General features: G+C 40.7%; 1 protein-coding gene across 1 annotated transcript in view; it reads right to left on the reverse strand.

Moving 5' to 3' along the window:
• TMCC3 (transmembrane and coiled-coil domain family 3) overlaps positions 1-16,425 on the reverse strand; it is a 76,728-nt gene that overhangs the window by 14,296 nt on the left and 46,007 nt on the right. The gene's annotated exons all lie outside the window — the stretch shown is intronic.

Raw genomic sequence — 16,425 nt, forward strand, 5'->3', positions numbered from 1 at the left:
GCTCACTTATAGTTATTACAATGCTTGGCACGTCCTCAAGAATCCAGGCGGAGGAAATCTGTGGCGTTTAAAGCTCAAATCAATCAGTCTTACTGCTCGTCAGCAAATCTCAGTTAGAAATGTTTGATAAGGGTGAAAAGTTGGACCTACTGCTGGGCCACTCCTCGCAGCCTTTTAAAGCTCCGCCTCTGAGGGGTAATTAAGAGTCAGCAAACACTAGATCCCCATATACTCCCTGAACACAAACTGCAATTTCAAGTACATGCTGGGAAGAAAGCCATGCGAGTCCTCTGTCCTGCCTTTCATCTGGACTCAGTCCTGAGCGCAACAGTGAGCCATTTCAGGGCTGCGACATGCAGGGAGGACAAAGGTTCCTATTTCCCTCGAGCCAGCGTGCATGTAGACTGTGTGGGTCAGAACATGTGTTCCAGTTTTGGCACTAACATTCCCCAGCCGCACTGTTTTAAGTAAATCAAATCACACCTGTGGCTTTAGATCTCAATCTACAATCTAAGGAGCTAGAACCAGGCTACTTAGAGCCGACATTGCAAAATTCCAATGAAAGTAATCCCATTCCATGACATGTGCCTTCACTGTGAGACGGTATCATGGAGTAGGCAAGGCCCAGGGTTCGGGAGGCAGAGAGATTGCTTTGGTTTCCATCTTGGCACCACGCTTATGAGCTGTGTGACCTTGGAGAAATGACTTAGCCTCTCTGTGCCTCAGTTTCCTCTTCTGTAAAATGGAGCTGATTCTTCAAAGGGTTGTTGTGAGGTAAAATAAGATTACATACATAACGTGCGTAAAGACTTCCTGGCACAGAGAATGGTTTCGATAATGTTTCCTATTGTTATCATTCCAGTTTCATCTAAAAATGTATGTACATGTAAAAACTGAAAGGAACAATGGTTATTTTTGTACCATGGGGTTATGAAGAGTCATTCTTTTTATTATACTTTCTTATGTTCCAATTTAAAAAAAAACAATAAACATGAATTACTGTTCTGGCAGAAAAGATGCTATTTTCTGAAATGACTGCTAGCCTCTTTCCGTTCTCAGAATTACTTGGCTATTATTACCTTACATGAAAGGCGGAACACCAGCAGCCCAGTGAAAGCCATTTCTAATAATGTTTTCCTTCAGGCAGCAGAAACACTTCCACTGTCACCTCAATGTTCTGGAACAAAGGCTAAGGAAAAGCTAAAGCCCTGGACAGACGTCAAAAGCTGACACTGAGTCATCTCTGCAACAATCCAAGCCTCCAGTACAACGTTAAGTGAGCTCAGCTCACTCAACTCAGTCATTACCAGGGCCGCTTGAACACACTGTTCAGGTGTCCAAAGAGAGCTGTCCCTTATGTCATTTCATATTTACCCCCTAGAGCTCTGGAGGAAATGAACAAAGAGGGAAGGAGAACCCATGCAGAGGCATACCACCCAAACTGGCAAGGGGTGGGGGCCGAGGGGCTCTGGGGGACTCCTGGAGGGAAAGGACTGAGGCAGGAGTCCCCTGAGGCTCTGGGGGTCACTGAGGGTCAGGATGTGCAGGGACACAGAGATCAGAATGAAGGGATAGAGAACAACCGCCTGCTTAGTCCCAAGGCCAGATACAATGAGCCTTTGCTTAAAGAAAAGCTGCTTGAGCTCAGTCACAGAAGGAAAGGGTCAGGTATTTCAACCGGCTGTCATGACGCAGGCAATAGATATTTCATAGGACTCCTGAGGGCGGCTTATGGATGGGCCCCTATGAAGCTGCATGTTCAGGATTCAGTCCTTCACTGGTCTTTGTGGCCTAGGTGCCTAAGTCAACACAGCTGACATCCTGTACTCATTGTAGCTGAAATCTAACTTCATGACTAGAGTGAAGGTTGTTCATGTGGTATGCCAGTCAGAACTGTGCTAGGCTTTGCTGTGGTTACAAACAATGTCTCAAAAGTTTATTTCTTGTTCAGGCTAACAAATCTGCTGAGTCAGCTGAGAGACCTAGGCTGTGATGGAGCCTCTGCCTTCGAGAATGTTGCCGGTGGTCATGGCAGGGCAGGGAGCCTGGTGAATCAACCACCGGCTCCTAGAGACTTCAGCTAGAAGAGATGCCTGTGACTTCACTCAATGCCCTGGGTCACCTAACTTCAAGGGAAGTACAGAACAGTGCAGTACATCCTTCCACATATCCGGGAGGAAAGTTTCATGTTAGTGACATGCACAGTATCTTATTTCATTGTTAAAAACTCAGAGATAGATTTTACTATTATTACTGTTTTACAAATAAGAAAACTAGGCACTGAGTTCAGTAAATTCTCTCCAGTACACAGCTTGTAAATGGCAGAGCTAGGATTGAAATGTACTCACACGGTTCCCAGAGACTGCCTCCCTAACTTGAATGAATGAGTGCTTTTATTATGAGTCAGACATTGTGCTAAAGATTTTTTTTCACATATTCACGTATTCTTTAGATAGGATACCAATCCTACCTTATCAAAAAAAGGAAGGCTTATAAAGAACATACATGTTTCTCGAGGTCCATGGGTAATAAACAACTTAGCTGGGGCCCAACTTAGGTATATAAAATATGCAAGACTTTGAAAGATCTGTACAACTCAGCCCCCGATCATGTGAGAGTCCTTTCTGCAGTGTCCCTAACATGGTTACCCGGACTTGTGTGGAAGCGCTGGGCTTGGTTTAGACTGCTCTGTCAGAAAATTCTCCCTGAGGCCGAGCTTGTAATCATCATCCATGTAACCTCCTCCCATGGCCCTGGTGTTGATGCCTGGAGACACACAAGCTCAGGTTTGACACACGTATAAAATCAACTTTTCTTCACCCATGTTCCAAAATGTAAACTGTGACTTAGGCAAAATAATTTTATGAGGATAAAAGAAAGCTCATTGCTTTTACTAAAATCATGGCCAGGCATTTACAATCATTAAGAAAAGAAAGAGAAACAGAAAGTATGAATCAGAAGTATACAATCAGAGATCTGTGGAGAAGAAGCAAAGGTCTAACAGGTGAGGGGTTGATACCTGGACTCTGGGAAAAGACACACAGCAGGTAAGCCATGGGTTTGCCTGCAGAGAAGGGAAGGCAACCTTTCCTATTCTAAGAGAAGACGCGGGGTCCTGAAGGGGTACTTTGTATCTTCTTCCTGAAGAACATGAGCTTTATCACCTTTCTACTTGTATTATATATGATGTCATTAAGCCCTCTTCCTTTTTGCTTGCTGAGGTCTCTTGACACACCTTTGAAAAATGTCTCACCAGTCAGCAAACAGGGAACCAAGGGAAGCTAACCAATCATAGTTCCTAGCATCAAACACCTCGTTTTCTTGCTAATTGAGCTAATTTGTACTGGAAAAATCACTCTGAAGGCTTATAAGCATCTTTATCATGACACAATTAACACATTCATGTGGATATCTATAAAGAATATTCAATACCTATATTTTAGAAGAAAGCCACTTCCCATACTACATGCTAGAAATGAAAAAATGACAATGATCTTCTCATAGTATCCAAAAGGATATTAGTAAAGTGTCTTAGTGACATGTTGGTTCTAATTTGTTTACACAAAGAACATTTCCTTTTGTAGTTCAAGTCTGACAATAGTACACTCTGAACTTGTAATAAGTTCATGGTGTACAGAACGGGAATTGAGTCACTAGTTCTGCCATAAAGGTTTTATTTCCCCACTCCTCTTCCTCTCCTGACATCACTGACAAAAAGAATCTATAGTGTCAGAAGTTCTATTTCTTGACTGCAGGTGAAGCAAAGCTCATTACTCTGGAATCAAGGAACATTTGGAAGGGAGAAGGGGAGACAGTACTTTTTTTTTTTTTTTTTTAAAGGTTTTACTTCTAGAGGGGGAAGGGAGACAGAAAGAAAGGGTGAGAAACATCAACATGTGGTTGCCTCTTGAGTGCCCCCTACTGGGGACACGGCCCACAACCCAGGCATGTGCCTTGACTGGGAATCGAACCAGAGACTTGGTTTACAAGCTGGAGCGTAATCCACTGAGCCACACCAGCTGGGGGTGGAAGCCAGTACCTTTAATAGCCAATCCTTTATCCACTGACACAACTAATTAACAGTGTAAAGTGTTCAAGGCTCTCAAAAACAAATTCTTCAAACATCTTCAAGCACTTACAAACACTTGATACTGTAATTAAAATTAATTATCTTCTCATTAAGCCTCTACCAGGCAACAGTGGTAACCTACTTTGAGTTATATGCACTAGAAAATACATATTTCTTCAAAATAATTTATAACTCACGCTTTCCATTAATACAAACTAATCCCTTACAAAATTAAGTCTGACCTGGTAAAGATATAGTATATATACAGTATATATTATAAGTACAGTATAATTTACATAAAAGTTAAGGTAAAGGGTAAAAAAGGCCAGATTTCAAAAGACCATGCCTTGAAGGGTAGAAAAGGAAGGCTGCGGTAATGAAAATCAAGTAACTTGTAATGAGTAGCAATTGTGGGTAAAGAACAGCCAACCATCTCCTGGGGAGGAAACTGTAGAGGGCAATACCCAGAGAGGGCTAGTTCTTTCTTCCGTTTTTTAATTCTCACCAATGATATGTTTACTGTTTATTGATTTTAGAGAGAGAGGAAGGGAGGGAGGGAGATAGGGAGGAAGCGGGGGCAGAGACAGAGATCAATTGGTTGCCTCCCATATGCACCCTGACTGGGATGAAACCTGCTACCTTCTGGTGTAGGAACCACGCTGCAACTAACCGAGTCACCTGGCCGGAGCACCAAGAGGACTATTTCTAAGAAGAGGCTCCGGGGCCCCTACATGCCTTAAAGATAGGTAAGTTTGGGAAAGGGAAGTGAGCGCCTATCACCTGACCCTTACCTAAGAACGTGGTCTTCTGGAAGGAAGGGCTCATGTTCCTCCTTGTGGGGAGATGGTGAGCTCTCACAAAGGAGAAGCAAGAAGCCACAATTTTAGGACAAACGCAGAATAAATGTCACTGAGGCTTTTAGTTCCCACATTCAGAAGCAGCGAGGGAAGGTGTAAGTGGGAACCCCTGGGGCACTAAACTAACTTCTGGGGGATTCTGGACTCTTTCCCATTCATGCTTGTTATTCCCCCATTGGTCCCTGGCAGTGTCTGTCAGCAAAACCTTCCCAGGAAAAGGACCCGAGCACTGGCTAGAGGGCTGAGAGGTGGGTCTACCACACCCATTCTGAGAGAACCCTACCCAGGAACGGAGGGTTTAGCGGCAGTGCTAAAGAAAGAAGAAAAAAGACTCTCCAAGACCCTCAGCCAGTGAACAAAGAATGCCAGCCCTGGCTGCCCAGGGCCTGAGAGGCAGTCTGGGGGCGGAAGTCTGCTTCCATCCCAGGACGGGGACCCCAGCCTTCTCTCACTGCATTTATTCACTGCCTCCCTTACCTCCAAAATGGGGATAGTGAGCATTCTTGGGAGGGACACGTGCTTACCTAAGTTTCTGAATGAGAACTACAAGTCCAGCTCTGTCCTACAATGTCTTTAGTCCTTCCCATCTGAAGGTCTTTGAGATGGTATGAGGGCCCTCTTAGGCACATACAATGACCAATCTCCTATGAGGAACAGAAGTTAGACTTTCAGAGCTGGAAAAGTCCTTAGAGGTCTTATTTGGCCTCTACTGCCTATTTTTAAAAGTGGCGGTTGAACAGGAACCCAAGTAACTTTTCACTTTGATCCATGAACTGTACATGATAGGTGCCCTACAGAAAAGGTAAAGTAATTTGTCTACTAAAGAATAGTTTCTTGGATAAATACATAATGTGAATATAGTAGTGAATATGATAGGTGTGTCTAACAGATAACAATTACGCTTCCCTCTCTGCCTCGGATGTTAGAAAGTTCAAAACAGAGTAACTGTTAGACCAGTGGTTAGCCCTTTTGCTTTCCACTCCTTCTTTCTCTTTTTTTGATTTCTGGATATTATTGCTATTCTATTTTCCATGTACCTTATCATAACCTGACTCTCAGCAGAAAGAGGTGGGTGAACTTTATAGATGCTAAGCTTGTCATGCTGCCTGGAGAGGAACACTTACGGTCACTCCCAAAAGTAATAGGGGTAATGTGGTCAAACATGCCCAGCTCATAAAATGGTGCAGCTACTTCTATCCCCCACTCCCAAGCACTCAGAGAAAGCTGCACTAAGGGTTACAACTGGGCTTGTGTTCTTCAAAAAATTGCTATGCAAGACTGAGCCAGGAAACAGCACTTGGTATTTGGGGCCCAAAGCACATTCCCAAGGCAAATCTAAGTCTCAAATCAAGTTACTACTCTATGCAGTTAAGGGTTTAGTTTGTTTCTGGTGCCATAACATACTGAAATAGGGGTGAGGGAAACATATGTACCAGAGGATTTGTAGTATAGAATTCTGTTGTATATGTATCAGAATATCAGTAGCCATCAGACAGGGCTTAGAAAAATCACAGTTTTGAGAGAGTGGAAGGAAACCTGTATTACTTTTTTAAACATATATTTTATTGATTGTTATTACAGTTGTCCCATTTTTTTCTCCCCTTTATTCCCTTCCACCTGACACCCCCCTCCCACCAGCAATCCTCTCCCCCTCTAGTTTATGTCTATGGGTCATACACATAAATTCTTTGGCTTCTCCATTCTTGACCTCTCCCTGTCTACTTTGTACCTACTATTTATGCTTCTTATTCCCTGCCTCTTTTCCCCCATTCTCCTCCCTCCCCTTCCCCACTGGTAACCCTCCATGTGATCTCCACTTTTGTGATTCTGTTCCTGTTCTGGTTGTTTGCTTAGTTTTTTTTTTGTTTTTTTGTTTTTTGGTTCAGTTGTTTATAGTTGTGAGTTTGTTGTCATTTTACTGTTCACAGTTTTTGATCTTCTTTTTCTTAGATAAGTCCCTTCAACATTACATATAATAAGGGCTCGGTGATGATGAACTCCTTTACCTTGACCTTATCTGGGAAGCACTTTATCTGCCCTTCCATTCTCAATGAGTGCTTTGCTGGATAGAGTAATATTGGATGTTGGTCCTTGCCTTTCATGACTTTGAATACTTCTTGCCAGCCTCTTCTTGTCTGCAAGATTTCTTTTGAGAAATCAGCTGACAATTTTATGGGAACTCTTTTGTAGGTAACTGTCTCCTTTTCTCTTGCTGCTTTTAAGATTCCCTCCTTGACTTTAATCTTGAGTAATGTAATTATGATGTTTCTTGGTGTGTGTTTCCTTGGGTCCAACTTCTTTGGGACTCTCTGAGCTTCCTGGATCTCCTGGAAGTCTATTTCTTTGGCCAGGTTGGGGATGTTATCCTTCATTATTTGTTTAGATAAGTTTTCAATTTCTTGCTCTTCCTCTTCTCCTTCTGGCACCCCTTATGATTCACACGTTGGAATGTTTGAAGTTGTCCTAGAGTTTCCTAAGCTCTCTTCATTTTTTTTTGAATTTTTGTTCCTTCATCCTGTTCTGGTTGAATGTTTATCTCTTCCTTCTACTCCAAATTGTTGATTTGAGTCCCAGTTTCCTTCCCTTTACTGTTGGTTCCCTGTATATTTTTCTTTAGTTCACTTTGCATAACCTTCACTGTTTTCTCCATTTTGTGGCCATACTCAACCAATTCAGTGAGCATCCAGATTACCAGTGTTTTGAACTGTGCACGTGATAGGTTGGCTGTCTCTTTATTGCTTAGTTATATTTTTGGAGCTTTGATCTGTTCTTTTATTTGGGCCATATTTCTTTGTCTCAGCATGTCTCCAATTCTGGAAGGCGTGGAGCCAGGGCAGAGCAACCCAGGCTGTTGTGTTGTATGCTGTGTGTTGGGGAGGGGTCCAGGAGGGATCAATGCCACTTGCTCAGCTCCCGGCACGCTTTCAGTCACTTCCCCTGCTACCTACAAGCAAATTGGGCCCTTCTGGTGCTGATTCCCAGGTGGGTGGGCTTGTGTACATTCTAGGACCCTGTGGATCTCCCTAATGGACCCCCCTGTGAGGCTGGGAGCTTCCTCCCCACCCCTGCTGCTTCATCCGCCACAGGTTTTTACAGCCAGAGGTTTTGAGACTTTCTTTTCCCACATTGGAATCCTGGATTGCATGGTCTGTCTCACTCCCCAGCTGTTCCTCCTGCTTTATCCTCATGCAAATGTGAGACCACCAGTTCACCAGCCACTGCCTTGCCATGTGTCTTTTCCACCCCAGCTGCTCATCTCCCCCACTCCTCCTGGTCTGGATGAATGTTTCTTCTTTAACTACTTGGTTGTCGAACTTCTATACAGTTCAATTTTCTGGTAGTTCTGGTTATTTTTTGTTTTTAAATTTGTTGTTGTCCTTCTGTTGATTGTGGAAGAAGGCAAAGTGTATCTACCTATGCCTCCATCTTAGCCAGAATTCTCTATATTACTTTCTTCTCCTTTGACAATAATGAAGTTATTTGCTTTAAGCAGTTTTATTTTTTTCTAATATAAGCCAGCAGTATTATCATCAAATAGCAATTAGAAATAAACAGCTGGTTTGAATTCTACCAAAATAATATATACCTTTACATTTAAGGAAAAAATATTAATGTCCATGAAAAGTGCATTCAATCAACACTTTAGTAGTTATTTCTAGTAAGGAAAAACAATCTTAGTTTGAAATTGTATTGGACCTTCAAATGAGGACAATCAATATTAAAAACCTCTATGGGCCATATAAAATGATCTTTGTAAAAGCTAACTCAGATCTCATACTCCTCCTTCTGAAAAACCTTTAAAGTTCCCTAGATTAAAATCCTTGGCAAAGAGTTTAAAACTCCTGGTCAGGGTCCCATCTTAGCTATATTCCAACAGATCCCTCCATAATGATATTTTGGGAACATGTATTCACAAGGCACTAGAGTAAGGAAGAAGGAGCTTTATATACACTTCATTTAACCCCACAGCTTCATGAAACAGATGTCATAACCTATGCTCAAAAGACTTGAAAGTGGGGAGACACCAAATAAGCTTTGGTTATAGCTAAGGGGACACAGAGCCGGGGTTTGCTGCAAGTTCTAAGTTTTACCCAACATGTTATTCCATTAGTCCAATCAGCCAGCTGCCCCTGAAAGCTTCATTGCTTTTCTATTTCAGTGTGTTAGTTTTCAGTGTGTCAGCGTGTCAGGCAACCATGCCTGATAGTTCCTCACCCTAGTGTGGCCTCCATGCCAATCTACCTTTCAAGTACTGATTCAAACACTGCCTTTTCCTCAAAGTCCCCGTGCCCCTCAAGTCAGCTGGAACTGATTGCTCCCTTTGTGCTTGCCCCCCAAATCCGCCTTTACCCTTTCTATAGTGTGTGCTCTAACCATATTAAGTACTTGGGTAACATCTGTCCCCCTACTATGTGGAAGCCTCAAGGAGTGGGAATGTCTACTAAACTACCCGTGTGCTGCCCCACATTCCTTGCTCAATATTCTGGTGCATGGTAACAATGACTGACAAACAGCCAAGTGGGGCAGCTGATTGTCCCTCCTGTTTTCATTCTCGCAGCTGCTTGTACAGATAAAGAACAATGTGCAGCTGGTATTGCGCTGGATGGATGGCTTTCCAGACAGGTTGGCCTTGGATTGTTACTGGCTGTTGAATCATGCCAGGTCAAACATTCAGGAAACTGATGTGTCTCATGGCTCCAAGCAGAACATAGGTGACCAATTACCAAGTGGTTACGAATCACAATCTACAGAATATGAAGGTGTACTCCCTTCCTCCCTAGGTGACATTTTCTCTGAGGTTACCACCATAACTATTGCTGGGAACCCAGGAGACTGCTCCTTCTAACACACCTATGTTTTCATTCAATCCCTTGTTTGTGATGTCAGGAAAGCAGCCTTATACTGCATTAAATTAAAAATTTTTAAAAATAATTTATCTAATGCACCAGCAAGATTATTATAAAGTGTAGTTCCTTGTCCCTCAGGAACAATAGAATGTGAACACAAAACAAAGGAATCTTTTTATCCTCTAAAGTCTAAGTTGTCAAGTCATGACTTGTTTAAAGAAGAAAAGCCGGCTGGACCTCAAGAAGAATGGTCTGACAGAGGACAAGATCTTGGCAATATTTAAAATTTACTTTAAAAAGAGAAGCTACCAGTCACTAAGGACTTGCTAAGCATCATGTAATTTTCCAATGCTTTATATATTTTATTTTTGCTTCCAACAATCTAAGATTGGAATAATTACTCCCATCTTATAGATGGAAAAAGTACTTGTCTAAAATCATAAGGCAAGCAAGTGGCAGAGGTGTGGTCCCAGCTGGCTTCAAGGTCTGGGTGCTAATAACATCCCTATATTTTATTGAGAGCCTGCTGCATATACCAGACCCTTCTCTAGACATGAATGTGTTTCTCATAACCCCTACTATGTAGTTCACTTAAATCTTTGTTATCATTAAATATGACTAAGTGATGTTTAGAACAGCAAATACTAAACAGGTTTGGACAGTTCTTGGTGCCAAGAGGCAATTATTGGAAATGTTCCCCATTTGACATTAATAAGTAAAAGAAGAGAATAACTTAAATCCCAAGATATCTTGCATAGTAAAAAATGTAGGTTGCTTTTGTTTTAGTCACAGACAATGAGTCTAGCCTCCAGTGAAACATGGCAGCTTGTACAAAAACTCCCTCTTCTGGCTAAAGCTCTGGTAATAGTGTAATCATTAGATTCTCTGCAACCCAGATGCAGGTAAGAGAACGCTTCCTTTTCTTTCTTCTCCCACAGCCACAGCAGTTTGAAAGCACCCAAGATTTGTATTTGGAATAGAGAATAGTCCTCTAGGAACATATTGTTTTATAATCTGAGAGAAAGGAAACTACAAAGACATAAATTGAATGTGGATCCTAAATTTTAAGATAAACATTATACCATAGTTCTTAGAAACCAAGTCTGTATGTGGATCAACTATATTTTCTAACAGAGGAAACTGCCCTCCAGGGCTCACTCACCGCATCTGCAGCAACCAGTCAGCTCAGGTTCATGAGAAAGACCTGATTCCACGGCCATGTGTCTTAAAACAGAGGCTATACACATTGGTGGCATAAGTTTGTGGTTGAAAGCAGTGATTCTGAGCCAGACTGTGTGGGTTCAAACTGCAGCTCTACATGGTAATTAATTAATTAATTAATTTATCAGGGTAAAGAAGGATATAGATTTCTTTTAAAAAACCAGCAGTGAATATTGTATGAAGTAAAGCAAATGAATTGGACTACATTAAAATTAGTACAATGAAGGACACCAAAGTCAGTGTTAAAAACAAGTGATGGGTAGAAGATATGCGCAATATCTAAAAATCAATAATGAATTCATATTGAATACAAAATAACTACAAATCTAAAAAAAGGCACTGAACACAATAGAATAATGGACAAAGTTTATAAACAGACAATGCACAGAACATGAAATATGAATAGCAAAAAAAATATAAAGAATCAACCCTGCTGACATCAGAAAAAATGCAGAATTAAAACAAATATCACATAGCAAAGAAATCAACACAGGCCAAAAGTTAAAATGCATTACGTGGTGGTAAAAGATAAAAGTGAAAGATAAAAGTTAAATCTCTCTTCAAAGGACATGGTGAGAGCTATAGTGAGAGGTAAATGGTGCGGCTGTTCTGCAGAGCAATCTGTGAGATAAGGTAGCTATACAAATTCTACCTCAGCCATTTCATTTCTTTTTTTTTCCTTTTTTTGAATTTTATTTTTTTCTTGTTAAAATACATTTGTCTCCACCTTTCCCCTGCCACCCGCCATCATGTTCCCCTGTCCCCCTCCCCCACCTCCCTCCCTCAATCCTTTTCCACTTTGGCTTTGTCCATGGGTCCTTTATACATGTTCCTTGGCTTGATCCTTCCCTTCCCTTTCCCTGCCCCCTGCCTTCCCTTCTGATTCTTTTGGTTTCTTTTTTCTTTCAATGTTGCTGGTTATATTTTCCTTGTTTGTTTGTTTTGTTGGTTAGGTTCCACCTATAGCTGAGACGATATGGTATTTGTCTTTCGCCCCCTGGCTTATTTCAACTTAGCATAATGCTCTCCAGTTCCATCCATGTAGAAATCGATAACATTTTTATACACCAACAATGAAATATGAGCGGGAAAGAGGGGTAAAAACTGAGACAACTGTAATGGAATAAACATGATTTATAACTTTAAAAAAAGTTTTACTAAAAAAACAATGAAATATCAGAAACAGTAATCAGGGGGAAAATAATCCCATTTGCTATAGCAACAAGAAAAATAAAGTACCTAGGAATAAATTTAACCAAGGAAGTAAAAGACCTGCAAGCAGAAAACTATACAACACTGAAGAAAGAAATTAAGGAAGACACAAATAAATGGAAGCATATACTGTGTTCATGGATTCAAGAATTAACATCATCAAAATGTCCATATTACTCAAAGCAATTTATAGATTCAATGCAATCCATATTAAAATACCAATGAAGTATTTCACAGACATAGAACAGACATTTCAAAAATTTACATGGAACCATAAACGACCCCGAATAGCCACGGCAACCTTGAGAAAGAAAAGCAATGTAGGATGGATTACAATACTGGACATAAAACTATAGTACAAGGCTACTGTAACCAAACAGTCTGGTACTGGCACAAGAACAGACACATAGATCAGTGGAACAGGATAGAGAGCCCAGAAATAAACCCATGACTCAATGGTCAACTAATATTTGACAAAGGGGGCAGAAGCATAAATTGTAGTAAAAATAGCCTCTTCAACAAATGGTGTTGGGAGAGCAGGACAGCTATACATGCAAAAAATTGAAATTTGATCACCAACTGACACCATACACAAAAATAAACTCAAGATGGATAAAAGACTTCAATATAAGTCGTGACACCATAAAAGTCTTAGAGGAGAACATAAGCAAGAAACTCTCAGGTATCCCATGAAGCAATATTTTCACTGATATGTCCCCTAGAACAAGGGACATAAAGGAAAGAATAAACAAGTGGGACCTCATCAAAATAAGAAGCTTCTGCACGGCTAAAGAAAACATCAGCAAGATGAAAAGGGAACCAACTGTATGGGAAAATATATTTGCCAATGATACATGAGATAGGGGTTTGATCTCCAAAATATATAAAGAATTCACATGTCTCCACTCCAGGAAGACAAACAATCTAAAAAATGGGCAAAGGACCCGGACAGACACTTCTCCAAGGAGGACATACATAGGGCCCAGAGACATATGAAAGGATGCTCAGCATCACTAGCCATCAGAGAAATGCAGATCAAAACCACCATGAGGTACCACCTCACACTGGTCAGAATGGCCATCATAAACAGATCAACAAACAACAGGTGCTGGTGAGTCCGTGGAGAAAAGTGAATCCTAGTCCACTATTGGTGGGAATGCAGACTGGTGCAGCCACTGTGGATAACAGTTTGGAATTTCCTCAAAAAGCTAAAAATGGAATTGCCTTTTGACCCAGTGATGCCACTGCTGGGATTATACCCTAAGAATCCCAAAACACCAATTCAAAAGAACCTGTGCACCCCAGTGTTCATAGCAGCACAATTTACAATAGCCAAGTGCTGGAAGCAACCTAAGTGGCCGTCAGTAAATGAGTGCACGTTAATTTTAACACCTTTGGTTAAGTTACTCTCTCTATGCCTTGGTTTCCTCATGTAAAATGACAGCAGTATCTACTCTAAAGGATGATTGTGAGGATTAAATGAATTAATGATTGTGAATTGCTTGGACAGTGCCTCTCGCAGAGTAAGTGCTTAAGTATAGGCTATCATTTATTGAACACAACATACCCTAAAAAGGTGGGAATTCCAGAAATTCAGAGCCAAGCACAATGGTGCTATTGTTATCCTGATGAAACTCTTCTGGTAGAAGCTGGTAACTGTCCCAGCCGCACTCAGGGAAACTGCTTGTGTGCACTGGTGCGTCTTGCAGCAGAGAGGGAGGGGAAAAGATGAGCAGGATCTCCAATGCATAACACCGCAGGACCTCTTACGGATCAAGTTTCAATGTACATGTGATACAATGTACATAAATATACAAAAGGAGACTATCTAGTATTTGAGTGATTTAACCTGACTTTCAGAAAGGTGCAGAACCTCAAGTGACTAAAATTTAAAATCTTTTCATAAGTATCACTAGTCTTCTCTGTTGCTATTTTCAGTAAAACCAGGACTCTAAGACCCTAAAGACAAATGTCTAACATTTCCCATCTTCAAGTCTTTAAGCAAAACAAGGGAAAATTGCATTAGAATAATTTATCTAATGATTATAACTTGCTATGTCCTCTAAAAAGCCCTTTAAACTAATTCTTCAGTTTTATGTCATGGTAGGTCGTTTTTCTCAGTAATGTGTGGGGTTATTATGGACCGGGCTACAGTAAATCCCATGATGTTACCTATCAACAGCATCATCCTCTAATTTTTACCCAGGTTCTCGCTCCTTCATCCTTACTCAAGTGCTCACCAAATTTTGTTATTTCTCGGGTCAGTAATTTCTCTCTAGATCACCCTTTCCTTGCTATCCCCAGGCCCATCTACCTGAATCCACGCCCTCACTCCCTATCTCATTTATACAAAGGACAATAGTTTAATCGGATTTTCAATGCTTTCAAGGTCTTACTGCTTCAGCCCAGCCACAGGGAGTCATTACAGTAATCTTCTAAACGTCCATCACATGACAACACTCCTCAGGATGTACAAAGGTTCTTCCTTTAATGTTGGCATTGGGTTCCTCCTCCTGCTAGGGCTTAATTCCTGAGTCATTTTTCCCATTCCAACTATCCAGTGTCGTTTTCCTTCTACCACCAACCAGACAGATCTCGGCACTGGAGTCCACTCAGCACATTTCTGTACTTTTTTTGTGTGTGTAACTGCAATACTTTTATCACGCCTTTCTGGACACACCATTTCCAAGGCCTCTGCCTTACCCAAATCCTTCCACCCATCAAGATCTCTTCCATGAGGCCTTTCTGTAGGACTCCTGCACGTGTTCGTTCCTCCCCTTCCTGATCCATTTTGGCTCTTATTCATAATGTCGAGTGGGATAACAGTAGTATTTATCTTCCTTGTTGGATTTTGGGTTACTGAAAATGTTCACCCTTTAAGATACCATACGAAACTCAGCAGAGAACTAGCAGTATCGCTGAGTAGCAAATACCTGATTATGTAACTGACTTCTCTATGCTATAAAGCAGTATATTAGAATAAGTACCTATTTACCAATACATAAATATATACATGCATGTGTATGCACACATGTAATTGAACCACATGTTTTATGAAATAATGCCTATCATTGCTATTTGCAATGCAACTGTATTTTAAAAAACACAGGCTATATTTCAAACAGCTGCATATTGGGAAATTACAATTAATTTTGTTAGGTACATTAACTTTATTATGCAGAAAAAGTCCTTGTTTTTAGATACATATCAGAAACTAAGTTCCCTGATGTCTGTAAGCAATTTACTTTGAAACAGATTACATACACACCCACACAAAGAAATATAAAAAATAGTAATTGTTGCATCTGGATAAGGTAGGTATTTGCTGTACTCTTTTTTTCTACTTTTTCTTATAAAATATAAAATGATATTTATTACTCATTAAATTTATTTCATGACTAACCAATGAGTTTAAATCCTACTTGAAAAGTAGTGCTTTATAAATAGGAAAAAGACAAGTCACTCACTCATTTCTATGTTTGCTAATTACATTTAAGACGGCACTAACATACTGAAAAATGTTGTGAGATTACCTCCTGGAGAGTGGGTCAATGAGGGATTCAACTTTCCGTTGCTCCGAGACCACAAATCCATGAATCTCTTCTTTAAAACCCTTTCTTTGAATCATTAGTACCTTGACAGGAAGGTATAAGATTAAGGACCAGATTTTTTACTTGAAGAGATCACAGAATCAGAATTTACCCTAAGACATCTCATCCTAAGAATAATCTTTGTGGTAAAAGGACTACATATGAGAATGGCAAAAATTCAAGACAATGAATCAAAATGGAAGAATGTCATAATAAATATGCACATAAGTCCCATGAACAGAGCTTGAGACACCTCACTGAATTGACGCAAAGAGGGAAGTGTTATAAATGAGTGAAAGAAATTTCCAGAGAACTGAAATTCTTTCCAGTTAAGGGCCAACATTTTCCAGTATTGCTGATAATGTATTTCTAAATTTCTAAATTCTTAAGACTTTTCCCGATGACTGGGGTCATCTGTATGGTCAAGCTTGAATTGCAACACAGCAGTGTGACTGCAGAAAGAAACCCAAACTAGCTCAGGAGGGGCCCAGGGGTCTAGGAACTCTCCAGCCTTAGGTCCCCCACTTGAGAAAACAAGGAGGCTGGAATTCTCAATTTCTAAGGTCCTTGAAGCTCTTACACTCAACAATTCTGTTAATATTAGCTCTGTAATGCTGATAACAAATCAA

The sequence above is a fragment of the Pteronotus mesoamericanus genome, unplaced genomic scaffold, assembly GCF_021234165.1.
Source record: "Pteronotus mesoamericanus isolate MK-2021 breed Mesoamerican mustached bat unplaced genomic scaffold, CSHL_Meso_final contig_56, whole genome shotgun sequence".
Taxonomy (NCBI): domain Eukaryota; kingdom Metazoa; phylum Chordata; class Mammalia; order Chiroptera; family Mormoopidae; genus Pteronotus; species Pteronotus mesoamericanus.